Consider the following 27,771-nt stretch of genomic DNA (forward strand, 5'->3'; position numbering starts at 1 on the left):
ACGAGGTGCTTCAGGGAAAGCATTTACCTGCTGTTTTTAAAGAGAGCACAATAGTACTAATCCCAAAAAATGCTGCAAAAAGAAACCTCAACAACTTTCGTCCTATCTCCCTGTTAAACTCCGATTATAAAATCATCGGCAGAATTTTAAACAACAGACTCTCACAGTTGGCCAAAAAGATAGTAAGTCCATACCAGTCCTGTGTGCCTACCAAGAGCATTTTCAAAAGCATAGCTGAATATAGAGATATAATTGCAATCACTGCTGTGACCACCATAAAATGTGCTATCATGTTTATTGACTTCCAGAAAGCATTTGATCGTGTGGATCATAGATTCCTTAGTGCCACACTGAACAAAATAGGTTTTAATGAGCGAGTCGTAAGTGTGATCAGAAATGTTGGAACAGGCATCAGCGCTTGTATATCAGTTAACTGCCAGAGGACAAAGCAGATTCAGATCAGGCGCGGCGTTCCTCAAGGAAGCCCCCTTTCCATGTTCCTATTCGTGCTTTCATTAGAACCTTTCCTCCGCAGTGTTCATGCCACTCTAACTGGCATCACATTATCTGGTCACCGAACAGTCATAAACGCCTATGCCGATGATGTCGGAGTCGTCCTGCGAAATCCCGACGACATTTTGAAATTGGAAACGCTAATTAAAAAGTACTGTAGAGTCTCCGAAGCAGGTGTCAACGCAAACAAAAGCAAACTCCTAAACCTGCGGGGTTTTCAACATACCACCTTAGCCTGGGCCACAATGGTCACCCAATGCAAAGCACTAGGAATAACACTGACACCTTGTCCGTTAAAAATGGCAGCTATCAATTGGAGAAATACGTCGGGACAACTTCTTGGAACAACAAGGGAAAACCTCCACCGTAACATGAACCAAGTTCAGAGGGTGATTTTCATTAACCACTGCATTCTCTCCAGGAGTTACTTTATAGCACAGATCTTCCCACTACCGAAAATGATTGGAAAAAAGATAATGTCTACCATTGCCAGCTATCTTTGGAGAGGGGATATATTCAGAGTCGACGCAAAAACTGCGACCTTAGATCCCAGGAATGGAGGTTTGGGGTTAGTTGACATCAGAAATAAGGCGTCTGCGCTTTTTATAAAAAGGACCGCCACTATCCTTAGCGACCACGCTGATAGCATTACAACTAAATTATTTGAAGTTGTCAGGCCTGCCAGTTTACAGGCGCCGGTGAATGTGCAAAAAATAAATAACCGGCTCCAGTACGTTCGTGTATATTTTGTGGAATTCAGCTATCTCGGCGGTGTCATCATCAACTCACGACGGATCACGGCCCGCGATATTCTGTGCCATCGAAAGAAAATGGAGGGGAGAAACAAATTGGAAAGTAAATACCCACACACTGATTGGGACGCCATATGGAAAAATATTAATATGCGTGGTCTACCATCGGACGTCAAGTCAGCGTGGTATAAAACAGTGAATGAGACCGTAAGCACCAATGAAAGGTTACATGCAATCGGCGTTAGCGACAGGAACCTATGTCTCAAATGTAAATTGATCGACACGTTAGTGCACAGATTCACGTGCGGTGGCAATCTACAACTCTGTAATTGGATTAGGGAACAACTGGCTTTTCTTACGAGATCTTCGGTGGAAAATTTTCCCCCTGTTACTTTCCTCAGGCCTCAGACTTGCTATTTTCCACCAGCAAAAAACAACTCGGTCCATTGGTTAATGGGACACTATGTGAATTACGTAATTAATCACCTGGGAAATGACAATTCCACTGATTTTTACATGTACTTGAAGTGTGCTTTTTATAACGCCCTGAAATATAAAGACCACAAGAAAAACTACGGCAATATGCTTAAAATTGTATTCGAGCGACTGGGCATTGGTTGACAAGCCAACGAGATAAACAAAAATCGTTTATTTAAGCGAAACGACGCTTAAACAAAAACAATTGGGGAGAAGTACAATTTTACAGTTTCATATTACAATCACTTATCCTCTGCTGGCAAAGAAGGCTATTTTGTTTATTGCACAGAAGAAGCCGAAGCCGAAAGCCAGTATCGCAGGGTTAAAGATAAATTGTTTTCTTATACATTCATTTTATGACTGAGAAGGAAGTCTCATTTGTTTCCATGGAAGGGAACATACTTTTTTATTATTATTATTAATCTCAAGAAGGAAAGGAGGCTATGGAATTAGTGCCTTAACATAAAATTCCTTCTTCACATTCCATGAAGATTTTTCTTTTACAATAAAAAAAATAACAAACAAACAAAAATAATAATAATAACAATAAAAAAACTAAACAGAAATTAAAAAAATAATATACAGGTTCAGGGTCCACTACTTCCTACAACTTTATTATATATTACAAAGAAGTATGCTAGGTTGCCGAGAAGCAGTGGACGAGAAAAAAAAAAAAAAAAAAAAAAAAAAAAAAAAAAAAAAAAAAAAAAAAAAAGCACTAAAGCTATAACCTTCAATCTCTATTGCCTCGGCATGACATAAATTTTTTGTTTCAAATGAAGCATCTTTTGGTTCAGGATTTCGAAGGCAAAACAGCATATATCTACGTATACACAAGATGTAAAATTTCTTATTGAAAACTATGATAAAGACACGCCTCAGCAACAGGACTGGGTGGAGACATCGCGGCCAGGCCTCGAGATTTTGACCCCTGCCCGCTTTGCCTCCGCCTGCCTCATGCTGCTTATATAAAAAAAAAAAAAAAGAGAAAAAAAAAGTGGCTAGGATACCTGGCTTTCACCCAGGAGGCCCGGGTTCGATTCCCGGTACCGGAATAATAAATAAGAAAAAAAAAAAAAGTTGGTAGACCGTTCGCTTCGCATGTGAAAGGTGCAGGGTTCAAGCCGCGGCGCCTCCATTTTTTGTGGTCAGTGCATGGTAAGTGTTGGTCGCGCCGAACCTAAAGGCACGCAAGATGTTGCAAAGCCAGCGTCACAGACTGATATGATGTATACTGACGTAAGGAGAGCAAGATGTAAGTGTGGGGACCGGCTGTTATCGAGGTGTCATCGAGTGCAGATCTGTCTTAGGTATCACGGCTTAACCTCATTGAAGTCTAGAGGGTGGACAACACGTTCGTCTTACTCAGAGCGGTGTCCGAACTCTATTTTCGACGTTATACGTGCCACTTTCATTGTGGCCAACTACGATTCGATACAGAATGCACGAAACCTGAAATACACCCAAACAGATACATAGGGAGTAGTGTTTGTCTGCTGAATAATGGGAGTGCAAGGGTCTGTGTCGTCTATATGGCTGTATGTAGCACCATTAGTCTTCGTGGGGGGCGGGCGTAGCTCCGATGGTAGAGCGCTCGCTTAGTATGCGAGAGGTACTGGGATCAATACCCAGTGCCTCCAGCATTTTTAACACACCTGCATGCGCACCTTGCCATGCAAGTGGAATATTTCTCAGCCTGCAGATGTGTCTAGGAAGATACAAGCGAATGATTAGCATCCACAATTGGCAAGCGTGCTGTTATTAGTGCGCGGGAAGCACCCTCGTCCCACGCCACCACTTAATTTAGAAACAGTACATGTGTTCCCGTAAGATTCTCAAGCCTATGTCGGAAAGATCTGCCTTGCGCCGAGTTCACGTAAATCCCACTGCACATTCCTATTCTTTGCGTGCAGTCGGCTGCTACTGGTGTTGCTAGTTGTGACTGCTGATAACAGATGCCGTAGCAATCAATTCATGGAGTGAGTTGTATGTTTTGCGATGGTCTGTCTCTGACAAGCAAGCACAGGTGACATAGGTGCGAACACAGGGAGCTAGCAGACCCTCGCTGCCTGCAGACACCGAGCAGCCACACTAAGTGGGCGGCCTAAGCCGTAGGCGAAATGTGCTCATTCGCTTTGGCGCGACGTCGAACTATAAATAATGCTGTCACTAGCGTGAGCGTTGCGTGAGCGTCGTGGAAAGTCGGAAAAGTCGGCTGCGTGGGTGAGTGCCAAGTTTGGGGAGCGTTTTGTAGTATGCGCAGTGCAATGGAGACGCGGAAACTTGTTGTGGCCCAGTGTTTTGCAGTTGGACGACAAGATTAGTACACAGTAGTAAAGAGCGAGGCACTGAGTTGGCATGAATAATGGAGAGCACAATGGGGCTCGAGATGTGTTTGTTACCTCAGGTGCTGTATGATTGTCGACAAGGAGTGAAAACGGAGCAATTTGTGACGGCTCTTTCAATTTAAGACGTTAAAAACAGACGGAATTTGCATTTGTAATACCAGAGCATCGAAACTACTTGGAACTTTTGTGTATATGAACGTGTCCGCGCCTTTGTACTCTGCTCCCTTCACCGCTACAAACCAACCAACCATCGTGTCCGTGCGCATCAGAGTCGCAAAGAATGGGGAATAGCGCAGTTTGGTCGTGCATGTGGCGTAGCTCAGTTGGTAGAGCGTTCGCTTCGCATGTGAAAGGTGCAGGGTTCAAGCCGCGGCGTCTCCATTTTTTGTGGTCAGTGCATGGTAAGTGTTGGTCGCGGCGAACCTAAAGGCACGCAAGATGTTGCAAAGCCAGCGTCACAGACTGATATGATGTATACTGACGTAAGGAGAGCAAGATGTAAGTGTGGGGACCGGCTGTTATCGAGGTGTCATCGAGTGCAGATCTGTCTTAGGTATCACGGCTTAAGCTCATTGAAGTCTAGAGGGTGGACAACACGTTCGTCTTACTCAGAGCGGTGTCCGAACTCTATTTTCGACGTTACACGTGCCACTTTCATTGTGGCCAACTACGATTCGATACAGAATGCACGAAACCTGAAAGACACCCTAACGGATACATAGAGAGTAGTGTTTGTCTGCTGAATAATGGGAGTGCAAGGGTCTGTGTCGTCTATACGGCTGTATGTAGCACCATCAATCTTCGGGTTGGCGGGCGTAGCTCAATTGGTAGAGCGCTCGCTTAGTATGCGAGAGGTATTGGGATCAATACCCAGTGCCTCCAGAATTTTTAACACACCTACATGCGCACCTTGCCATGCAAGTGGAATAATTCTCAGCCTGCAGATGTGTCTAGGAAGATACAAGCGAATGATTAGCATCCACAATTGGCAAGCGTGCTGTTATTAGTGCGCGGGAAGCACCCTCCTCCCACGCCTACACTTTATTTAGAAACAGTACAAGTGTTCCCGTAAGATTCTCAAGCCTATGTCGGAAAGATCTGCCTTGCGCCGAGTTCACGTAAATCCCACTGCACATTCCTATTCTTTGCGTGCAGTCGGCTGCTACTGGTGTTGCTAGTTGTGACTGCTGATAACAGATGCCGTAGCAATCAATTCATGGAGTGAGTTGTATGTTTTGCGATAGTCTGTCTCTGACAAGCAAGCACAGGTGACATAGGTGCGAACACAGGAAGCTAGCAGACCCTCGCTGCCTGCAGACACCGAGCAGCCACACTAGGAGGGCGGCCTAAGCCGTAGGCGAAATGTGCTCATTCGCTTTGGCGCGACGTCGAACTATAAATAATGCTGTCACTAGCGTAAGCGTCGTGGAAAGTCGGAGAAGTCGGCTGCGTGGGTGAGTGCCAAGTTTGGGGAGCGTTTTGTAGTATGCGCAGTGCAATGGAGACGCGGAAACTTGTTGTGGCCCAGTGTTTTGCAGTTGGACGACAAGATTAGTACACAGTAGTAAAGAGCGAGGCACTGAGTTGGCATGAATAATGGAGTGCACAATGGGGCTCGAGATGTGTTTGTTACCTCAGGTGCTGTATGATTGTCGACAAGGAGTGAAAACGGATCAATTTGTGACGGCTCTTTCAATTTAAGACGTTAAAAACAGACGGAATTTGCATTTGTAATACCAGAGCATCGAAACTACTTGGAACTTTTGTGTATATGAACGTGTCCGCGCCTTTGTACTCTGCTCCCTTCACCGCTACAAACCAACCAACCATCGTGTCCGTGCGCATCAGAGTCGCAAAGAATGGGGAATAGCGCAGTTTGGTCGTGCATGTGGCGTAGCTCAGTTGGTAGAGCGTTCGCTTCGCATGTGAAAGGTGCAGGGGTCAAGCCGCGGCGCCTCCATTTTTTGTGGTCAGTGCATGGTAAGTGTTGGTCGCGGCGAACCTAAAGGCACGCAAGATGTTGCAAAGCCAGCGTCACAGACTGATATGATGTATACTGACGTAAGGAGAGCAAGATGTAAGTGTGGGGACCGGCTGTTATCGAGGTGTCATCGAGTGCAGATCTGTCTTAGGTATCACGGCTTAACCTCATTGAAGTCTAGAGGGTGGACAACACGTTCGTCTTACTCAGAGCGGTGTCCGAACACTATTTTCGACGTTATACGTGCCACTTTCATTGTGGCCAACTACGATTCGATACAGAATGCACGAAACCTGAAATACACCCAAACAGATACATAGGGAGTAGTGTTTGTCTGCTGAATAATGGGAGTGCAAGGGTCTGTGTCGTCTATATGGCTGTATGTAGCACCATTAGTCTTCGTGGGGGGCGGTTGTAGCTCAGATGGTAGAGCGCTTGCTTAGTATGCGAGAGGTACTGGGATCAATACCCAGTGCCTCCAGAATTTTTAACACACCTGCATGCGCACCTTGCCATGCAAGTGGAATAATTCTCAGCCTGCAGATGTGTCTAGGAAGATACAAGCGAATGATTAGCATCCACAATTGGCAAGCGTGCTGTTATTAGTGCGCGGGAAGCACCCTCCTCCCACGCCACCACTTAATTTAGAAACAGTACAAGTGTTCCTGTAAGATTCTCAAGCCTATGTCGGAAAGATCTGCCTTGCGCCGAGTTCACGTAAATCCCACTGCACATTCCTATTCTTTGCGTGCAGTCGGCTGCTACTGGTGTTGCTAGTTGTGACTGCTGATAACAGATGCCGTAGCAATCAATTCATGGAGTGAGTTGTATGTTTTGCGATAGTCTGTCTCTGACAAGCAAGCACAGGTGACATAGGTGCGAACACAGCAAGCTAGCAGACCCTCGCTGCCGGCAGACACCGAGCAGCCACACTAGGAGGGCGGCCTAAGCCGTAGGCGAAATGTGCTCATTCGCTTTGGCGCGACGTCGAACTATAAATAATGCTGTCACTAGCGTGAGCGTCGTGGAAAGTCGGAAAAGTCGGCTGCGTGGGTGAGTGCCAAGTTTGGGGAGCGTTTTGTAGTATGCGCAGTGCAATGGAGACGCGGAAACTTGTTGTGGCCCAGTGTTTTGCAGTTGGACGACAAGATTAGTACACAGTAGTAAAGAGCGAGGCACTGAGTTGGCATGAATAATGGAGTGCACAATGGGGCTCGAGATGTGTTTGTTACCTCAGGTGCTGTATGATTGTCGACAAGGAGTGAAAACGGATCAATTTGTGACGGCTCTTTCAATTTAAGACGTTAAAAACAGACGGAATTTGCATTTGTAATACCAGAGCATCGAAACTACTTGGAACTTTTGTGTATATGAACGTGTCCGCGCCTTTCTACTCTGCTCCCTTCACCGCTACAAACCAACCAACCATCGTGTCCGTGCGCATCAGAGTCGCAAAGAATGGGGAATAGCGCAGCTTGGTCGTGCATGTGGCGTAGCTCAGTTGGTAGAGCGTTCGCGTCGCATGTGAAAGGTGCAGGGTTCAAGCTGCGGCGCCTCCATTTTTTGTGGTCAGTGCATGGTAAGTGTTGGTCGCGGCGAACCTAAAGGCACGCAAGATGTTGCAAAGCCAGCGTCACAGACTGATATGATGTATACTGACGTAAGGAGAGCAAGATGTAAGTGTGGGGACCGGCTGTTATCGAGGTGTCATCGAGTGCAGATCTGTCTTAGGTATCACGGCTTAACCTCATTGAAGTCTAGAGGGTGGACAACACGTTCGTCTTACTCAGAGCGGTGTCCGAACTCTATTATCGACGTTATACGTGCCACTTTCATTGTGGCCAACTACGATTCGATACAGAATGCACGAAACCTGAAAGACACCCTAACGGATACATAGAGAGTAGTGTTTGTCTGCTGAATAATGGGAGTGCAAGGGTCTGTGTCGTCTATATGGCTGTATGTAGCACCATTAGTCTTCGGGGGGGGGGGGGGGGGCGGGCGTAGCTCACATGGTAGAGCGCTCGCTTAGTATGCGCGAGAGGTACTGGGATCAATACCCAGTGCCTCCAGAATTTTTAACACACCTACATGCGCACCTTGCCATGCAAGTGGAATAATTCTCAGCCTGCAGATGTGTCTAGGAAGATACAAGCGAATGATTAGCATCCACAATTGGCAAGCGTGCTGTTATTAGTGCGCGGGAAGCACCCTCCTTCCACGCCTACACTTTATTTAGAAACAGTACAAGTGTTCCCGTAAGATTGTCAAGCGTATGTCGGAAAGATCTGCCTTGCGCCGAGTTCACGTAAATCCCACTGCACATTCCTATTCTTTGCGTGCAGTCGGCTGCTACTGGTGTTGCTAGTTGTGACTGCTGATAACAGATGCCGTTGCAATCAATTCATGGAGTGAGTTGTATGTTTTGCGATAGTCTGTCTCTGACAAGCAAGCACAGGTGACATAGGTGCGAACACAGGGAGCTAGCAGACCCTCGCTGCCTGCAGACACCGAGCAGCCACACTAGGAGGGCGGCCTTAGCCGTAGGCGAAATGTGCTCATTCGCTTTGGCGCGACGTCGAACTATAAATAATGCTGTCACTAGCGTGAGCGTCGTGGAAAGTCGGAAAAGTCGGCTGCGTGGGTGAGTGCCAAGTTTGGGGAGCGTTTTGTAGTATGCGCAGTGCAATGGAGACGCGGAAACTTGTTGTGGCCCAGTGTTTTGCAGTTGGACGACAAGATTAGTACACAGTAGTAAAGAGCGAGGCACTGAGTTGGCATGAATAATGGAGTGCACAATGGGGCTCGAGATGTGTTTGTTACCTCAGGTGCTGTATGATTGTCGACAAGGAGTGAAAACGGATCAATTTGTGACGGCTCTTTCAATTTAAGACGTTAAAAACAGACGGAATTTGCATTTGTAATACCAGAGCATCGAAACTACTTGGAACTTTTGTGTATATGAACGTGTCCGCGCCTTTGTACTCTGCTCCCTTCACCGCTACAAACCAACCAACCATCGTGTCCGTGCGCATCAGAGTCGCAAAGAATGGGGAATAGCGCAGTTTGGTCGTGCATGTGGCGTAGCTCATTTGGTAGAGCGTTCGCTTCGCATGTGAAAGGTGCAGGGTTCAAGCCGCGGCGCCTCCATTTTTTGTGGTCAGTGCATGGTAAGTGTTGGTCGCGGCGAACCTAAAGGCACGCAAGATGTTGCAAAGCCAGCGTCACAGACTGATATGATGTATACTGACGTAAGGAGAGCAAGATGTAAGTGTGGGGACCGGCTGTTATCGAGGTGTCATCGAGTGCAGATCTGTCTTAGGTATCACGGCTTAACCTCATTGAAGTCTAGAGGGTGGACAACACGTTCGTCTTACTCAGAGCGGTGTCCGAACTCTATTTTCGACGTTATACGTGCCACTTTCATTGTGGCCAACTACGATTCGATACAGAATGCACGAAACCTGAAAGACACCCTAACGGATACATAGAGAGTAGTGTTTGTCTGCTGAATAATGGGAGTGCAAGGGTCTTTGTCGTCTATATGGCTGTATGTAGCACGTTTAGTCTTCGGGGGGGGGCGGTCGTAGCTCAGATAGTAGAGCGCTCGCTTAGTATGCGATAGGTACTGGGATCAATACCCAGTGCCTCCAGAATTTTTTACACACCTACATGCGCACCTTGCCATGCAAGTGGAATAATTCTCAGCCTGCAGATGTGTCTAGGAAGATACAAGCGAATGATTAGCATCCACAATTGGCAAGCGTGCTGTTATTAGTGCGCGGGAAGTACCCTCCTCCCACGCCCACACTTTATTTAGAAACAGTACAAGTGTTCCCGTAAGATTCTCAAGCCTATGTCGGAAAGATCTGCCTTGCGCCGAGTTCACGTAAATCCCAATGCACATTCCTATTCTTTGCGTGCAGTCGGCTGCTACTGGTGTTGCTAGTTGTGACTGCTGATAACAGATGCCGTAGAAATCAATTCATGGAGTGAGTTGTATGTTTTGCGATAGTCTGTCTCTGACAAGCAAGCACAGGTGACATAGGTGCGAATACAGGGAGCTAGCAGACCCTCGCTGCCTGCAGACACCGAGCAGCCACACCAGGAGGGCGGCCTAAGCCGTAGGCGAAATGTGCTCATTCGCTTTGGCGCGACGTCGAACTATAAATAATGCTGTCACTAGCGTGAGCGTTGCGTGAGCGTCGTGGAAAGTCGGAAAAGTCGGCTGCGTGGGTGAGTGCCAAGTTTGGGGAGCGTTTTGTAGTATGCGCAGTGCAATGGAGACGCGGAAACTTGTTGTGGCCCAGTGTTTTGCAGTTGGACGACAAGATTAGTACACAGTAGTAAAGAGCGAGGCACTGAGTTGGCATGAATAATGGAGTGCACAATGGGGCTCGAGATGTGTTTGTTACCTCAGGTGCTGTATGATTGTCGACAAGGAGTGAAAACGGAGCAATTTGTGACGGCTCTTTCAATTTAAGACGTTAAAAACAGACGGAATTTGCATTTGTAATACCAGAGCATCGAAACTACTTGGAACTTTTGTGTATATGAACGTGTCCGCGCCTTTGTACTCTGCTCCCTTCACCGCTACAAACCAACCAACCATCGTGTCCGTGCGCATCAGAGTCGCAAAGAATGGGGAATAGCGCAGTTTGGTCGTGCATGTGGCGTAGCTCAGTTGGTAGATAATTCGCTTCGCATGTGAAAGGTGCAGGGTTCAAGCCGCGGCGCCTCCATTTTTTGTGGTCAGTGCATGGTAAGTGTTGGTCGCGGCGAACCTAAAGGCACGCAAGATGTTGCAAAGCCAGCGTCACAGACTGATATGATGTATACTGACGTAAGGAGAGCAAGATGTAAGTGTGGGGACCGGCTGTTATCGAGGTGTCATCGAGTGCAGATCTGTCTTAGGTATCACGGCTTAACCTCATTGAAGTCTAGAGGGTGGACAACACGTTCGTCTTACTCAGAGCGGTGTCCGAACACTATTTTCGACGTTATACGTGCCACTTTCATTGTGGCCAACTACGATTCGATACAGAATGCACGAAACCTGAAATACACCCAAACAGATACATAGGGAGTAGTGTTTGTCTGCTGAATAATGGGAGTGCAAGGGTCTGTGTCGTCTATATGGCTGTATGTAGCACCATTAGTCTTCGTGGGGGGCGGTTGTAGCTCAGATGGTAGAGCGCTCGCTTAGTATGCGAGAGGTACTGGGATCAATACCCAGTGCCTCCAGAATTTTTAACACACCTGCATGCGCACCTTGCCATGCAAGTGGAATAATTCTCAGCCTGCAGATGTGTCTAGGAAGATACAAGCGAATGATTAGCATCCACAATTGGCAAGCGTGCTGTTATTAGTGCGCGGGAAGCACCCTCCTCCCACGCCACCACTTAATTTAGAAACAGTACAAGTGTTCCCGTAAGATTCTCAAGCCTATGTCGGAAAGATCTGCCTTGCGCCGAGTTCACGTAAGTCCCACTGCACATTCCTATTCTTTGCGTGCAGTCGGCTGCTACTGGTGTTGCTAGTTGTGACTGCTGATAACAGATGCCGTAGCAATCAATTCATGGAGTGAGTTGTATGTTTTGCGATAGTCTGTCTCTGACAAGCAAGCACAGGTGACATAGGTGCGAACACAGCAAGCTAGCAGACCCTCGCTGCCGGCAGACACCGAGCAGCCACACTAGGAGGGCGGCCTAAGCCGTAGGCGAAATGTGCTCATTCGCTTTGGCGCGACGTCGAACTATAAATAATGCTGTCACTAGCGTGAGCGTCGTGGAAAGTCGGAAAAGTCGGCTGCGTGGGTGAGTGCCAAGTTTGGGGAGCGTTTTGTAGTATGCGCAGTGCAATGGAGACGCGGAAACTTGTTGTGGCCCAGTGTTTTGCAGTTGGACGACAAGATTAGTACACAGTAGTAAAGAGCGAGGCACTGAGTTGGCATGAATAATGGAGTGCACAATGGGGCTCGAGATGTGTTTGTTACCTCAGGTGCTGTATGATTGTCGACAAGGAGTGAAAACGGATCAATTTGTGACGGCTCTTTCAATTTAAGACGTTAAAAACAGACGGAATTTGCATTTGTAATACCAGATCATCGAAACTACTTGGAACTTTTGTGTATATGAACGTGTCCGCGCCTTTCTACTCTGCTCCCTTCACCGCTACAAACCAACCAACCATCGTGGCCGTGCGCATCAGAGTCGCAAAGAATGGGGAATAGCGCAGCTTGGTCGTGCATGTGGCGTAGCTCAGTTGGTAGAGCGTTCGCTTTGCATGTGAAAGGTGCAGGGTTCAAGCTGCGGCGCCTCCATTTTTTGTGGTCAGTGCATGGTAAGTGTTGGTCGCGGCAAACCTAAAGGCACGCAAGATGTTGCAAAGCCAGCGTCACAGACTGATATGATGTATACTGACGTAAGGAGAGCAAGATGTAAGTGTGGGGACCGGCTGTTATCGAGGTGTCATCGAGTGCAGATCTGTCTTAGGTATCACGGCTTAACCTCATTGAAGTCTAGAGGGTGGACAACACGTTCGTCTTACTCAGAGCGGTGTCCGAACTCTATTTTCGACGTTATACGTGCCACTTTCATTGTGGCCAACTACGATTCGATACAGAATGCACGAAACCTGAAAGACACCCTAACGGATACATAGAGAGTAGTGTTTGTCTGCTGAATAATGGGAGTGCAAGGGTCTGTGTCGTCTATATGGCTGTATGTAGCACCATTAGTCTTCGGGGGGGGGGGGGGGGGGGGGGCGGGCGTAGCTCACATGGTAGAGCGCTCGCTTAGTATGCGCGAGAGGTACTGGGATCAATACCCAGTGCCTCCAGAATTTTTAACACACCTACATGCGCACCTTGCCATGCAAGTGGAATAATTCTCAGCCTGCAGATGTGTCTAGGAAGATACAAGCGAATGATTAGCATCCACAATTGGCAAGCGTGCTGTTATTAGTGCGCGGGAAGCACCCTCCTTCCACGCCTACACTTTATTTAGAAACAGTACAAGTGTTCCCGTAAGATTGTCAAGCGTATGTCGGAAAGATCTGCCTTGCGCCGAGTTCACGTAAATCCCACTGCACATTCCTATTCTTTGCGTGCAGTCGGCTGCTACTGGTGTTGCTAGTTGTGACTGCTGATAACAGATTCCGTAGCAATCAATTCATGGAGTGAGTTGTATGTTTTGCGATAGTCTGTCTCTGACAAGCAAGCACAGGTGACATAGGTGCGAACACAGGGAGCTAGCAGACCCTCGCTGCCTGCAGACACCGAGCAGCCACACTAGGAGGGCGGCCTTAGCCGTAGGCGAAATGTGCTCATTCGCTTTGGCGCGACGTCGAACTATAAATAATGCTGTCACTAGCGTGAGCGTCGTGGAAAGTCGGAAAAGTCGGCTGCGTGGGTGAGTGCCAAGTTTGGGGAGCGTTTTGTAGTATGCGCAGTGCAATGGAGACGCGGAAACTTGTTGTGGCCCAGTGTTTTGCAGTTGGACGACAAGATTAGTACACAGTAGTAAAGAGCGAGGCACTGAGTTGGCATGAATAATGGAGTGCACAATGGGGCTCGAGATGTGTTTGTTACCTCAGGTGCTGTATGATTGTCGACAAGGAGTGAAAACGGATCAATTTGTGACGGCTCTTTCAATTTAAGACGTTAAAAACAGACGGAATTTGCATTTGTAATACCAGAGCATCGAAACTACTTGGAACTTTTGTGTATATGAACGTGTCCGCGCCTTTGTACTCTGCTCCCTTCACCGCTACAAACCAACCAACCATCGTGTCCGTGCGCATCAGAGTCGCAAAGAATGGGGAATAGCGCAGTTTGGTCGTGCATGTGGCGTAGCTCAGTTGGTAGAGCGTTCGCTTCGCATGTGGAAGGTGCAGGGTTCAAGCCGCGGCGCCTCCATTTTTTGTGGTCAGTGCATGGTAAGTGTTGGTCGCGCCGAACCTAAAGGCACGCAAGATGTTGCAAAGCCAGCGTCACAGACTGATATGATGTATACTGACGTAAGGAGAGCAAGATGTAAGTGTGGGGACCGGCTGTTATCGAGGTGTCATCGAGTGCAGATCTGTCTTAGGTATCACGGCTTAACCTCATTGAAGTCTAGAGGGTGGACAACACGTTCGTCTTACTCAGAGCGGTGTCCGAACACTATTTTCGACGTTATACGTGCCACTTTCATTGTGGCCAACTACGATTCGATACAGAATGCACGAAACCTGAAATACACCCAAACAGATACATAGGGAGTAGTGTTTGTCTGCTGAATAATGGGAGTGCAAGGGTCTGTGTCGTCTATATGGCTGTATGTAGCACCATTAGTCTTCGTGGGGGGCGGTTGTAGCTCAGATGGTAGAGCGCTCGCTTAGTATGCGAGAAGTACTGGGATCAATACCCAGTGCCTCCAGAATTTTTAACACACCTGCATGCGCACCTTGCCATGCAAGTGGAATAATTCTCAGCCTGCAGATGTGTCTAGGAAGATACAAGCGAATGATTAGCATCCACAATTGGCAAGCGTGCTGTTATTAGTGCGCGGGAAGCACCCTCCTCCCACGCCACCACTTAATTTAGAAACAGTACAAGTGTTCCCGTAAGATTCTCAAGCCTATGTCGGAAAGATCTGCCTTGCGCCGAGTTCACGTAAATCCCACTGCACATTCCTATTCTTTGCGTGCAGTCGGCTGCTACTGGTGTTGCTAGTTGTGACTGCTGATAACAGATGCCGTAGCAATCAATTCATGGAGTGAGTTGTATGTTTTGCGATAGTCTGTCTCTGACAAGCAAGCACAGGTGACATAGGTGCGAACACAGGAAGCTAGCAGACCCTCGCTGCCGGCAGACACCGAGCAGCCACACTAGGAGGGCGGCCTAAGCCGTAGGCGAAATGTGCTCATTCGCTTTGGCGCGACGTCGAACTATAAATAATGCTGTCACTAGCGTGAGCGTCGTGGAAAGTCGGAAAAGTCGGCTGCGTGGGTGAGTGCCAAGTTTGGGGAGCGTTTTGTAGTATGCGCAGTGTAATGGAGACGCGGAAACTTGTTGTGGCCCAGTGTTTTGCAGTTGGACGACAAGATTAGTACACAGTAGTAAAGAGCGAGGCACTGAGTTGGCATGAATAATGGAGTGCACAATGGGGCTCGAGATGTGTTTGTTACCTCAGGTGCTGTATGATTGTCGACAAGGAGTGAAAACGGATCAATTTGTGACGGCTCTTTCAATTTAAGACGTTAAAAACAGACGGAATTTGCATTTGTAATACCAGAGCATCGAAACTACTTGGAACTTTTGTGTATATGAACGTGTCCGCGCCTTTCTACTCTGCTCCCTTCACCGCTACAAACCAACCAACCATCGTGGCCGTGCGCATCAGAGTCGCAAAGAATGGGGAATAGCGCAGCTTGGTCGTGCATGTGGCGTAGCTCAGTTGGTAGAGCGTTCGCTTCGCATGTGAAAGGTGCAGGGTTCAAGCTGCGGCGCCTCCATTTTTTGTGGTCAGTGCATGGTAAGTGTTGGTCGCGGCGAACCTAAAGGCACGCAAGATGTTGCAAAGCCAGCGTCACAGACTGATATGATGTATACTGACGTAAGGAGAGCAAGATGTAAGTGTGGGGACCGGCTGTTATCGAGGTGTCATCGAGTGCAGATCTGTCTTAGGTATCACGGCTTAACCTCATTGAAGTCTAGAGGGTGGACAACACGTTCGTCTTACTCAGAGCGGTGTCCGAACTCTATTTTCGACGTTATACGTGCCACTTTCATTGTGGCCAACTACGATTCGATACAGAATGCACGAAACCTGAAAGACACCCTAACGGATACATAGAGAGTAGTGTTTGTCTGCTGAATAATGGGAGTGCAAGGGTCTGTGTCGTCTATATGGCTGTATGTAGCACCATTAGTCTTCGGGGGGGGGGGGGGGGCGGGCGTAGCTCACATGGTAGAGCGCTCGCTTAGTATGCGCGAGAGGTACTGGGATCAATACCCAGTGCCTCCAGAATTTTTAACACACCTACATGCGCACCTTGCCATGCAAGTGGAATAATTCTCAGCCTGCAGATGTGTCTAGGAAGATACAAGCGAATGATTAGCATCCACAATTGGCAAGCGTGCTGTTATTAGTGCGCGGGAAGCACCCTCCTTCCACGCCTACACTTTATTTAGAAACAGTACAAGTGTTCCCGTAAGATTGTCAAGCGTATGTCGGAAAGATCTGCCTTGCGCCGAGTTCACGTAAATCCCACTGCACATTCCTATTCTTTGCGTGCAGTCGGCTGCTACTGGTGTTGCTAGTTGTGACTGCTGATAACAGATGCCGTAGCAATCAATTCATGGAGTGAGTTGTATGTTTTGCGATAGTCTGTCTCTGACAAGCAAGCACAGGTGACATAGGTGCGAACACAGGGATCTAGCAGACCCTCGCTGCCTGCAGACACCGAGCAGCCACACTAGGAGGGCGGCCTTAGCCGTAGGCGAAATGTGCTCATTCGCTTTGGCGCGACGTCGAACTATAAATAATGCTGTCACTAGCGTGAGCGTCGTGGAAAGTCGGAAAAGTCGGCTGCGTGGGTGAGTGCCAAGTTTGGGGAGCGTTTTGTAGTATGCGCAGTGCAATGGAGTCGCGGAAACTTGTTGTGGCCCAGTGTTTTGCAGTTGGACGACAAGATTAGTACACAGTAGTAAAGAGCGAGGCACTGAGTTGGCATGAATAATGGAGTGCACAATGGGGCTCGAGATGTGTTTGTTACCTCAGGTGCTGTATGATTGTCGACAAGGAGTGAAAACGGATCAATTTGTGACGGCTCTTTCAATTTAAGACGTTAAAAACAGACGGAATTTGCATTTGTAATACCAGAGCATCGAAACTACTTGGAACTTTTGTGTATATGAACGTGTCCGCGCCTTTGTACTCTGCTCCCTTCACCGCTACAAACCAACCAACCATCGTGTCCGTGCGCATCAGAGTCGCAAAGAATGGGGAATAGCGCAGTTTGGTCGTGCATGTGGCGTAGCTCATTTGGTAGAGCGTTCGCTTTGCATGTGAAAGGTGCAGGGTTCAAGCCGCGGCGCCTCCATTTTTTGTGGTCAGTGCATGGTAAGTGTTGGTCGCGGCGAACCTAAAGGCACGCAAGATGTTGCAAAGCCAGCGTCACAGACTGATATGATGTATACTGACGTAAGGAGAGCAAGATGTAAGTGTGGGGACCGGCTGTTATCGAGGTGTCATCGAGTGCAGATCTGTCTTAGGTATCACGGCTTAACCTCATTGAAGTCTAGAGGGTGGACAACACGTTCGTCTTACTCAGAGCGGTGTCCGAACTCTATTTTCGACGTTATACGTGCCACTTTCATTGTGGCCAACTACGATTCGATACAGAATGCACGAAACCTGAAAGACACCCTAACGGATACATAGAGAGTAGTGTTTGTCTGCTGAATAATGGGAGTGCAAGGGTCTTTGTCGTCTATATGGCTGTATGTAGCACGTTTAGTCTTCGGGGGGGGCGGTCGTAGCTCAGATGGTAGAGCGCTCGCTTAGTATGCGAGAGGTACTGGGATCAATACCCAGTGCCTCCAGAATTTTTTACACACCTACATGCGCACCTTGCCATGCAAGTGGAATAATTCTCAGCCTGCAGATGTGTCTAGGAAGATACAAGCGAATGATTAGCATCCACAATTGGCAAGCGTGCTGTTATTAGTGCGCGGGAAGTACCCTCCTCCCACGCCCACACTTTATTTAGAAACAGTACAAGTGTTCCCGTAAGATTCTCAAGCCTATGTCGGAAAGATCTGCCTTGCGCCGAGTTCACGTAAATCCCAATGCACATTCCTATTCTTTGCGTGCAGTCGGCTGCTACTGGTGTTGCTAGTTGTGACTGCTGATAACAGATGCCGTAGAAATCAATTCATGGAGTGAGTTGTATGTTTTGCGATAGTCTGTCTCTGACAAGCAAGCACAGGTGACATAGGTGCGAACACAGGGAGCTAGCAGACCCTCGCTGCCTGCAGACACCGAGCAGCCACACTAGGAGGGCGGCCTAAGCCGTAGGCGAAATGTGCTCATTCGCTTTGGCGCGACGTCGAACTATAAATAATGCTGTCACTAGCGTGAGCGTTGCGTGAGCGTCGTGGAAAGTCGGAAAAGTCGGCTGCGTGGGTGAGTGCCAAGTTTGGGGAGCGTTTTGTAGTATGCGCAGTGCAATGGAGACGCGGAAACTTGTTGTGGCCCAGTGTTTTGCAGTTGGACGACAAGATTAGTACACAGTAGTAAAGAGCGAGGCACTGAGTTGGCATGAATAATGGAGTGCACAATGGGGCTCGAGATTTGTTTGTTACCTCAGGTGCTGTATGATTGTCGACAAGGAGTGAAAACGGAGCAATTTGTGACGGCTCTTTCAATTTAAGACGTTAAAAACAGACGGAATTTGCATTTGTAATACCAGAGCATCGAAACTACTTGGAACTTTTGTGTATATGAACGTGTCCGCGCCTTTGTACTCTGCTCCCTTCACCGCTACAAACCAACCAACCATCGTGTCCGTGCGCATCAGAGTCGCAAAGAATGGGGAATAGCGCAGTTTGGTCGTGCATGTGGCGTAGCTCAGTTGGTAGAGCGTTCGCTTCGCATGTGGAAGGTGCAGGGTTCAAGCCGGGGCGCCTCCATTTTTTGTGGTCAGTGCATGGCAAGTGTTGGTCGCGGCGAACCTAAAGGCACGCAAGATGTGGCAAAGCCAGCGTCACAGACTGATATGATGTATACTGACGTAAGGAGAGCAAGATGTAAGTGTGGGGACCGGCTGTTATCGAGGTGTCATCGAGTGCAGATCTGTCTTAGGTATCACGGCTTAACCTCATTGAAGTCTAGAGGGTGGACAACACGTTCGTCATACTCAGAGCGGTGTCCGAACTCTATTTTCGACGTTATACGTGCCACTTTCATTGTGGCCAACTACGATTCGATACAGAATGCACGAAACCTGAAATACACCGAAAAAGATACATAGGGAGTAGTGTTTGTCTGCTGAATAATGGGAGTGCAAGGGTCTGTGTCGTCTATATGGCTGTATGTAGCACCATCAGTTTTCTTGGGGGGCGGGCGTAGCTCAGGTGGTAGAGCGCTCGCTTAGTATGCGAGAGGTACTGGGATCAATACCCAGTGCCTCCAGAATTTTTAACACACCTGCATGCGCACCTTGCCATGCAAGTGGAATAATTCTCAGCCTGCAGATGTGTCTAGGAAGATACAAGCGAATGATTAGCATCCACAATTGGCAAGCGTGCTGTTATTAGTGCGCGGGAAGCACCCTCCTCCCACGACAACACTTTATTTAGAAACAGTACAAGTGTTCCCGTAAGATTGTCAAGCGTATGTCGGAAAGATCTGCCTTGCGCCGAGTTCACGTAAATCCCACTGCACATTCCTATTCTTTGCGTGCAGTCGGCTGCTACTGGTGTTGCTAGTTGTGACTGCTGATAACAGATGCCGTAGCAATCAATTCATGGAGTGAGTTGTATGTTTTGCGATAGTCTGTCTCTGACAAGCAAGCACAGGTGACATAGGTGCGAACACAGGAAGCTAGCAGTCCCTCGCTGCCTGCAGACACCGAGCAGCCACACTAGGAGGGCGGCCTAAGCCGTAGGCGAAATGTGCTCATTCGCTTTGGCGCGACGTCGAACTATAAATAATGCTGTCACTAGCGTGAGCGTCGTGGAAAGTCGGAAAAGTCGGCCTCGTGGGTGAGTGCCAAGTTTGGGGAGCGTTTTGTAGTATGCGCAGTGCAATGGAGACGCGGAAACTTGTTGTGGCCCAGTGTTTTGCAGTTGGACGACAAGATTAGTACACAGTAGTAAAGAGCGAGGCACTGAGTTGGCATGAATAATGGAGTGCACAATGGGGCTCGAGATGTGTTTGTTACCTCAGGTGCTGTATGATTGTCGACAAGGAGTGAAAACGGATCAATTTGTGACGGCTCTTTCAATTTAAGACGTTAAAAACAGACGGAATTTGCATTTGTAATACCAGAGCATCGAAACTACTTGGAACTTTTGTGTATATGAACGTGTCCGCGCCTTTGTACTCTGCTCCCTTCACCGCTACAAACCAACCAACCATCGTGTCCGTGCGCATCAGAGTCGCAAACAATGGGGAATAGCGCAGTTTGGTCGTGCATGTGGCGTAGCTCAGTTGGTAGAGCGTTCGCTTCGCATGTGAAAGGTGCAGGGTTCAAGCCGCGGCGCCTCCATTTTTTGTGGTCAGTGCATGGTAAGTGTTGGTCGCGGCGAACCTAAAGGCACGCAAGATGTTGCAAAGCCAGCGTCACAGACTGATATGATGTATACTGACGTAAGGAGAGCAAGATGTAAGTGTGGGGACCGGCTGTTATCGAGGTGTCATCGAGTGCAGATCTGTCTTAGGTGTCACGGCTTAACCTCATTGAAGTCTAGAGGGTGGACAACACGTTCGTCTTACTCAGAGCGGTGTCCGAACTCTATTTTCGACGTTATACGTGCCACTTTCATTGTGGCCAACTACGATTCGATACAGAATGCACGAAACCTGAAATACACCCAAACAGATACATAGGGAGTAGTGTTTGTCTGCTGAATAATGGGAGTGCAAGGGTCTGTGTCGTCTCTATGGCTGTATGTAGCACCATTAGTCTTCGTGGGGGGCGGGCGTAGCTCAGATGGTAGAGCGCTCGCTTAGTATGCGAGAGGTACTGGGATCAATACCCAGTGCCTCCGGAATTTTTAACACACCTACATGCGCACCTTGCCATGCAAGTGGAATAATTCTCAGCCTGCAGATGTGTCTAGGAAGATACAAGCGAATGATTAGCATCCACAATTGGCAAGCGTGCTGTTATTAGTGCGCGGGAAGTACCCTCCTCCCACGCCTACACTTTATTTAGAAACAGTACAAGTGTTCCCGTAAGATTGTCAAGCCTATGTCGGAAAGATCTGCCTTGCGCCGAGTTCACGTAAATCCCACTGCACATTCCTATTCTTTGCGTGCAGTCGGCTGCTACTGGTGTTGCTAGTTGTGACTGCTGATAACAGATGCCGTAGCAATCAATTCATGGAGTGAGTTGTATGTTTTGCGATAGTCTGTCTCTGACAAGCAAGCACAGGTGACATAGGTGCGAACACAGGAAGCTAGCAGACCCTCGCTGCCTGCAGACACCGAGCAGCCACACTAGGAGGGCGGCCTAAGCCGTAGGCGAAATGTTCTCATTCGCTTTGGCGCGACGTCGAACTATAAATAATGCTGTCACTAGCGTGAGCGTTGCGTGAGCGTCATGGAAAGTCGGAAAAGTCGGCTGCGTGGGTGAATGCCAAGTTTGGGGAGCGTTTTGTAGTATGCGCAGTGCAATGGAGACGCGGAAACTTGTTGTGGCCCAGTGTTTTGCAGTTGGACGACAAGATTGGTACACAGTAGTAAAGAGCGAGGCACTGAGTTGGCATGAATAATGGAGTGCACAATGGGGCTCGAGATGTGTTTGTTACCTCAGGTGCTGTATGATTGTCGACAAGGAGTGAAAACGGAGCAATTTGTGACGGCTCTTTCAATTTAAGACGTTAAAAACAGACGGAATTTGCATTTGTAATACCAGAGCATCGAAACTACTTGGAACTTTTGTGTATTTGAACGTGTCCGCGCCTTTGTACTCTGCTCCCTTCACCGCTACAAACCAACCAACCATCGTGTCCGTGCGCATTAGAGTCGCAAAGAATGGGGAATAGCGCAGTTTGGTCGTGCATGTGGTGTAGCTCAGTTGGTAGAGCGTTCGCTTCGCATGTGAAAGGTGCAGGGTTCAAGCCGCGGCGCCTCCATTTTTTGTGGTCAGTGCATGGTAAGTGTTGGTCGCGGCGAACCTAAAGGCACGCAAGATGTTGCAAAGCCAGCGTCACAGACTGATATGATGTATACTGACGTAAGGAGAGCAAGATGTAAGTGTGGGGACCGGCTGTTATCGAGGTGTCATCGAGTGCAGATCTGTCTTAGGTATCACGGCTTAACCTCATTGAAGTCTAGAGGGTGGACAACACGTTCGTCTTACTCAGAGCGGTGTCCGAACTCTATTTTCGACGTTATACGTGCCACTTTCATTGTGGCCAACTACGATTCGATACAGAATGCACGAAACCTGAAATACACCCAAACAGATACATAGGGAGTAGTGTTTGTCTGCTGAATAATGGGAGTGCAAGGGTCTGTGTCGTCTATATGGCTGTATGTAGCACCATTAGTCTTCGTGGGGGGCGGGCGTAGCTCAGATGGTAGAGCGCTCGCTTAGTATGCGAGAGCTACTGGGATCAATACCCAGTAGCTCCGGAATTTTTAACACACCTACATGCGCACCTTGCCATGCAAGTGGAATAATTCTCAGCCTGCAGATGTGTCTAGGAAGATACAAGCGAATGATTAGCATCCACAATTGGCAAGCGTGCTGTTATTAGTGCGCGGGAAGTACCCTCCTCATACGCCAACACTTTATTCAGAAACAGTACAAGTGTTCCCGTAAGATTGTCAAGCCTATGTCGGAAAGATCTGCCTTGCGCCGAGTTCACGTAAATCCCACTGCACATTCCTATTCTTTGCGTGCAGTCGGCTGCTACTGGTGTTGCTAGTTGTGACTGCTGATAACAGATGCCGTAGCAATCAATTCATGGAGTGAGTTGTATGTTTTGCGATAGTCTGTCTCTGACAAGCAAGCACAGGTGACATAGGTGCGAACACAGGAAGCTAGCAGACCCTCGCTGCCTGCAGACACCGAGCAGCCACACTAGGAGGGCGGCCTAAGCCGTAGGCGAAATGTTCTCATTCGCTTTGGCGCGACGTCGAACTATAAATAATGCTGTCACTAGCGTGAGCGTTGCGTGAGCGTCATGGAAAGTCGGAAAACTCGGCTGCGTGGGTGAATGCCAAGTTTGGGGAGCGTTTTGTAGTATGCGCAGTGCAATGGAGACGCGGAAACTTGTTGTGGCCCAGTGTTTTGCAGTTGGACGACAAGATTGGTACACAGTAGTAAAGAGCGAGGCACTGAGTTGGCATGAATAATGGAGTGCACAATGGGGCTCGAGATGTGTTTGTTACCTCAGGTGCTGTATGATTGTCGACAAGGAGTGAAAACGGAGCAATTTGTGACGGCTCTTTCAATTTAAGACGTTAAAAACAGACGGAATTTGCATTTGTAATACCAGAGCATCGAAACTACTTGGAACTTTTGTGTATATGAACGTGTCCGCGCCTTTGTACTCTGCTCCCTTCACCGCTACAAACCAATCAACCATCGTGTCCGTGCGCATCAGAGTCGCAAAGAATGGGGAATAGCGCAGTTTGGTCGTGCATGTGGCGTAGCTCAGTTGGTAGAGCGTTCGCTTCGCATGTGATAGGTGCAGGGTTCAAGCCGCGGCGCCTCCATTTTTTGTGGTCAGTGCATGGTAATTGTTGGTCGCGGCGAACCTAAAGGCACGCAAGATGTTGCAAAGCCAGCGTCACAGACTGATATGATGTATACTGACGTAAGGAGAGCAAGATGTAAGTGTGGGGACCGGCTGTTATCGAGGTGTCATCGAGTGCAGATCTGTCTTAGGTATCACGGCTTAACCTCATTGAAGTCTAGAGGGTGGACAACACGTTCGTCTTACTCAGAGCGGTGTCCGAACTCTATTTTCGACGTTATACCTGCCACTTTCATTGTGGCCAACTACGATTCGATACAGAATGCACGAAACCTGAAAGACACCCTAACGGATACATAGAGAGTAGTGTTTGTCTGCTGAATAATGGGAGTGCAAGGGTCTTTGTCGTCTATATGGCTGTATGTAGCACCATTAGATTTCTGGGGGGGGGCGGGCGTAGCTCAGATGGTAGAGCGCTCGCTTAGTATGCGAGAGGTACTGGGTTCAATACCCAGTGCCTCCAGAATTTTTAACACACCTACATGCGCACCTTGCCATGCAAGTGGAATAATTCTCAGCCTGCAGATGTGTCTAGGAAGATACAAGCGAATGATTAGCATCCACAAAGATCTGCCTTGCGCCGAGTTCACGTAAATCCCACTGCACATTCCTATTCTTTGCGTGCAGTCGGCTGCTACTGGTGTTGCTAGTTGTGACTGCTGATAAAAGATGCCGTAGCAATCAATTCATGGAGTGAGTTGTATGTTTTGCGATAGTCTGTCTCTGACAAGCAAGCACAGGTGACATAGGTGCGAACACAGGAAGCTAGCAGACCCTCGCTGCCTGCTGACACCGAGCAGCCACACTAGGAGGGCGGCCTAAGCCGTAGGCGAAATGTGCTCATTCGCTTTGGCGCGACGTCGAACTATAAATAATGCTGTCACTAGCGTGAGCGTCGTGGAAAGTCGGAAAAGTCGGCTGCGTGGGTGAGTGCCAAGTTTGGGGAGCGTTTTGTAGTATGCGCAGTGCAATGGAGACGCGGAAACTTGTTGTGGCCCAGTGTTTTGCAGTTGGACGACAAGATTAGTACACAGTAGTAAAGAGCGAGGCACTGAGTTGGCATGAATAATGGAGTGCACAATGGGGCTCGAGATGTGTTTGTTACCTCAGGTGCTGTATGATTGTCGACAAGGAGTGAAAACGGAGCAATTTGTGACGGCTCTTTCAATTTAAGACGTTAAAAACAGACGGAATTTGCATTTGTAATACCAGAGCATCGAAACTACTTGGAACTTTTGTGTATATGAACGTGTCCGCGCCTTTGTACTCTGCTCCCTTCACCGCTACAAACCAACCAACCATCGTGTCCGTGCGCATCAGAGTCGCAAAGAATGGGGAATAGCGCAGTTTGGTCGTGCATGTGGCGTAACTCAGTTGGTAGAGCGTTCGCTTCGCATGTGAAAGGTGCAGGGTTCAAGCCGCGGCGCCTCCATTTTTTGTGGTCAGTGCATGGTAAGTGTTGGTCGCGGCGAACCTAAAGGCACGCAAGATGTTGCAAAGCCAGCGTCACAGACTGATATGATGTATACTGACGTAAGGAGAGCAAGATGTAAGTGTGGGGACCGGCTGTTATCGAGGTGTCATCGAGTGCAGATCTGTCTTAGGTATCACGGCTTAACCTCATTGAAGTCTAGAGGGTGGACAACACGTTCGTCTTACTCAGAGCGGTGTCCGAACTCTATTTTCGACGTTATACGTGCCACTTTCATTGTGGCCAACTACGATTCGATACAGAATGCACGAAACCTGAAAGACACCCTAACGGATACATAGAGAGTAGTGTTTGTCTGCTGAATAATGGGAGTGCAAGGGTCTTTGTCGTCTATATGGCTGTATGTAGCACCATTAGATTTCGGGGGGGGCGGGCGTAGCTCAGATGGTAGAGCGCTCGCTTAGTATGCGAGAGGTACTGGGTTCAATACCCAGTGCCTCCAGAATTTTTAACACACCTACCTGCGCACCTTGCCATGCAAGTGGAATAATTCTCAGCCTGCAGATGTGTCTAGGAAGATACAAGCGAATGATTAGCATCCACAAAGATCTGCCTTGCGCCGAGTTCACGTAAATCCCACTGCACATTCCTATTCTTTGCGTGCAGTCGGCTGCTACTGGTGTTGCTAGTTGTGACTGCTGATAAAAGATGCCGTAGCAATCAATTCATGGAGTGAGTTGTATGTTTTGCGATAGTCTGTCTCTGACAAGCAAGCAAAGGGGACATAGGTGCGAACACAGGGAGCTAGCAGACCCTCGCTGCCTGCAGACACCGAGCAGCCACACTAGGAGGGCGGCCTAAGCCGTAGGCGAAATGTGCTCATTCGCTTTGGCGCGACGTCGAACTATAAATAATGCTGTCACTAGCGTGAGCGTCGTGGAAAGTCGGAAAAGTCGGCTGCGTGGGTGAGTGCCAAGTTTGGGGAGCGTTTTGTAGTATGCGCAGTGCAATGGAGACGCGGAAACTTGTTGTGGCCCAGTGTTTTGCAGTTGGACGACAAGATTAGTACACAGTAGTAAAGAGCGAGGCACTGAGTTGGCATGAATAATGGAGTGCACAATGAGGCTCGAGATGTGTTTGTTACCTCAGGTGCTGTATTATTGTCGACAAGGAGTGAAAACGGAGCAATTTGTGACGGCTCTTTCAATTTAAGACGTTAAAAACAGACGGAATTTGCATTTGTAATACCAGAGCATCGAAACTACTTGGAACTTTTGTGTATATGAACGTGTCCGCGCCTTTGTACTCTGCTCCCTTCACCGCTACAAACCAACCAACCATCGTGTCCGTGCGCATCAGAGTCGCAAAGAATGGGGAATAGCGCAGTTTGGTCGTGCATGTGGCGTAACTCAGTTGGTAGAGCGTTCGCTTCGCATGTGAAAGGTGCAGGGTTCAAGCCGCGGCGCCTCCATTTTTTGTGGTCAGTGCATGGTAAGTGTTGGTCGCGGCGAACCTAAAGGCACGCAAGATGTTGCAAAGCCAGCGTCACAGACTGATATGATGTATACTGACGTAAGGAGAGCAAGATGTAAGTGTGGGGACCGGCTGTTATCGAGGTGTCATCGAGTGCAGATCTGTCTTAGGTATCACGGCTTAACCTCATTGAAGTCTAGAGGGTGGACAACACGTTCGTCTTACTCAGAGCGGTGTCCGAACTCTATTTTCGACGTTATACGTGCCACTTTCATTGTGGCCAACTACGATTCGATACAGAATGCACGAAACCTGAAAGACACCCTAACGGATACATAGAGAGTAGTGTTTGTCTGCTGAATAATGGGAGTGCAAGGGTCTTTGTCGTCTATATGGCTGTATGTAGCACCATTAGATTTCGGGGGGGGGGCGGGCGTAGCTCAGATGGTAGAGCGCTCGCTTAGTATGCGAGAGGTACTGGGTTCAATACCCAGTGCCTCCAGAATTTTTAACACACCTACCTGCGCACCTTGCCATGCAAGTGGAATAATTCTCAGCCTGCAGATGTGTCTAGGAAGATACAAGCGAATGATTAGCATCCACAAAGATCTGCCTTGCGCCGAGTTCACGTAAATCCCACTGCACATTCCTATTCTTTGCGTGCAGTCGGCTGCTACTGGTGTTGCTAGTTGTGACTGCTGATAAAAGATGCCGTAGCAATCAATTCATGGAGTGAGTTGTATGTTTTGCGATAGTCTGTCTCTGACAAGCAAGCACAGGTGACATAGGTGCGAACACAGGGAGCTAGCAGACCCTCGCTGCCTGCAGACACCGAGCAGCCACACTAGGAGGGCGGCCTAAGCCGTAGGCGAAATGTGCTCATTCGCTTTGGCGCGACGTCGAACTATAAATAATGCTGTCACTAGCGTGAGCGTCGTGGAAAGTCGGAAAAGTCGGCTGCGTGGGTGAGTGCCAAGTTTGGGGAGCGATTTGTAGTATGCGCAGTGCAATGGAGACGCGGAAACTTGTTGTGGCCCAGTGTTTTGCAGTTGGACGACAAGATTAGTACACAGTAGTAAAGAGCGAGGCACTGAGTTGGCATGAATAATGGAGTGCACAATGGGGCTCGAGATGTGTTTGTTACCTCAGGTGCTGTATTATTGTCGACAAGGAGTGAAAACGGAGCAATTTGTGACGGCTCTTTCAATTTAAGACGTTAAAAACAGACGGAATTTGCATTTGTAATACCAGAGCATCGAAACTACTTGGAACTTTTGTGTATATGAACGTGTCCGCGCCTTTGTACTCTGCTC

General features: G+C 48.3%; 3 non-coding genes across 3 annotated transcripts; all 3 read left to right on the top strand.

Moving 5' to 3' along the window:
* Positions 1-23,942: 23,942 nt before the first annotated feature.
* Trnat-agu (transfer RNA threonine (anticodon AGU)) lies at positions 23,943-24,016 on the top strand. The gene has a single exon. It is a non-coding gene; the product is annotated as a tRNA-Thr (tRNA).
* Positions 24,017-25,413: 1,397 nt separating this feature from the next.
* Trnat-agu (transfer RNA threonine (anticodon AGU)) lies at positions 25,414-25,487 on the top strand. The gene has a single exon. It is a non-coding gene; the product is annotated as a tRNA-Thr (tRNA).
* A 1,399-nt stretch (positions 25,488-26,886) lies between these two features.
* Positions 26,887-26,960, top strand: Trnat-agu (transfer RNA threonine (anticodon AGU)). Its single transcript has one exon. It is a non-coding gene; the product is annotated as a tRNA-Thr (tRNA).
* The last annotated feature ends 811 nt before the right edge of the window (positions 26,961-27,771 follow it).

The sequence above is a fragment of the Schistocerca gregaria genome, chromosome 10 (genome assembly GCF_023897955.1).
Source record: "Schistocerca gregaria isolate iqSchGreg1 chromosome 10, iqSchGreg1.2, whole genome shotgun sequence".
In the NCBI taxonomy this organism is placed as follows: Eukaryota; Metazoa; Arthropoda; class Insecta; order Orthoptera; family Acrididae; genus Schistocerca; species Schistocerca gregaria.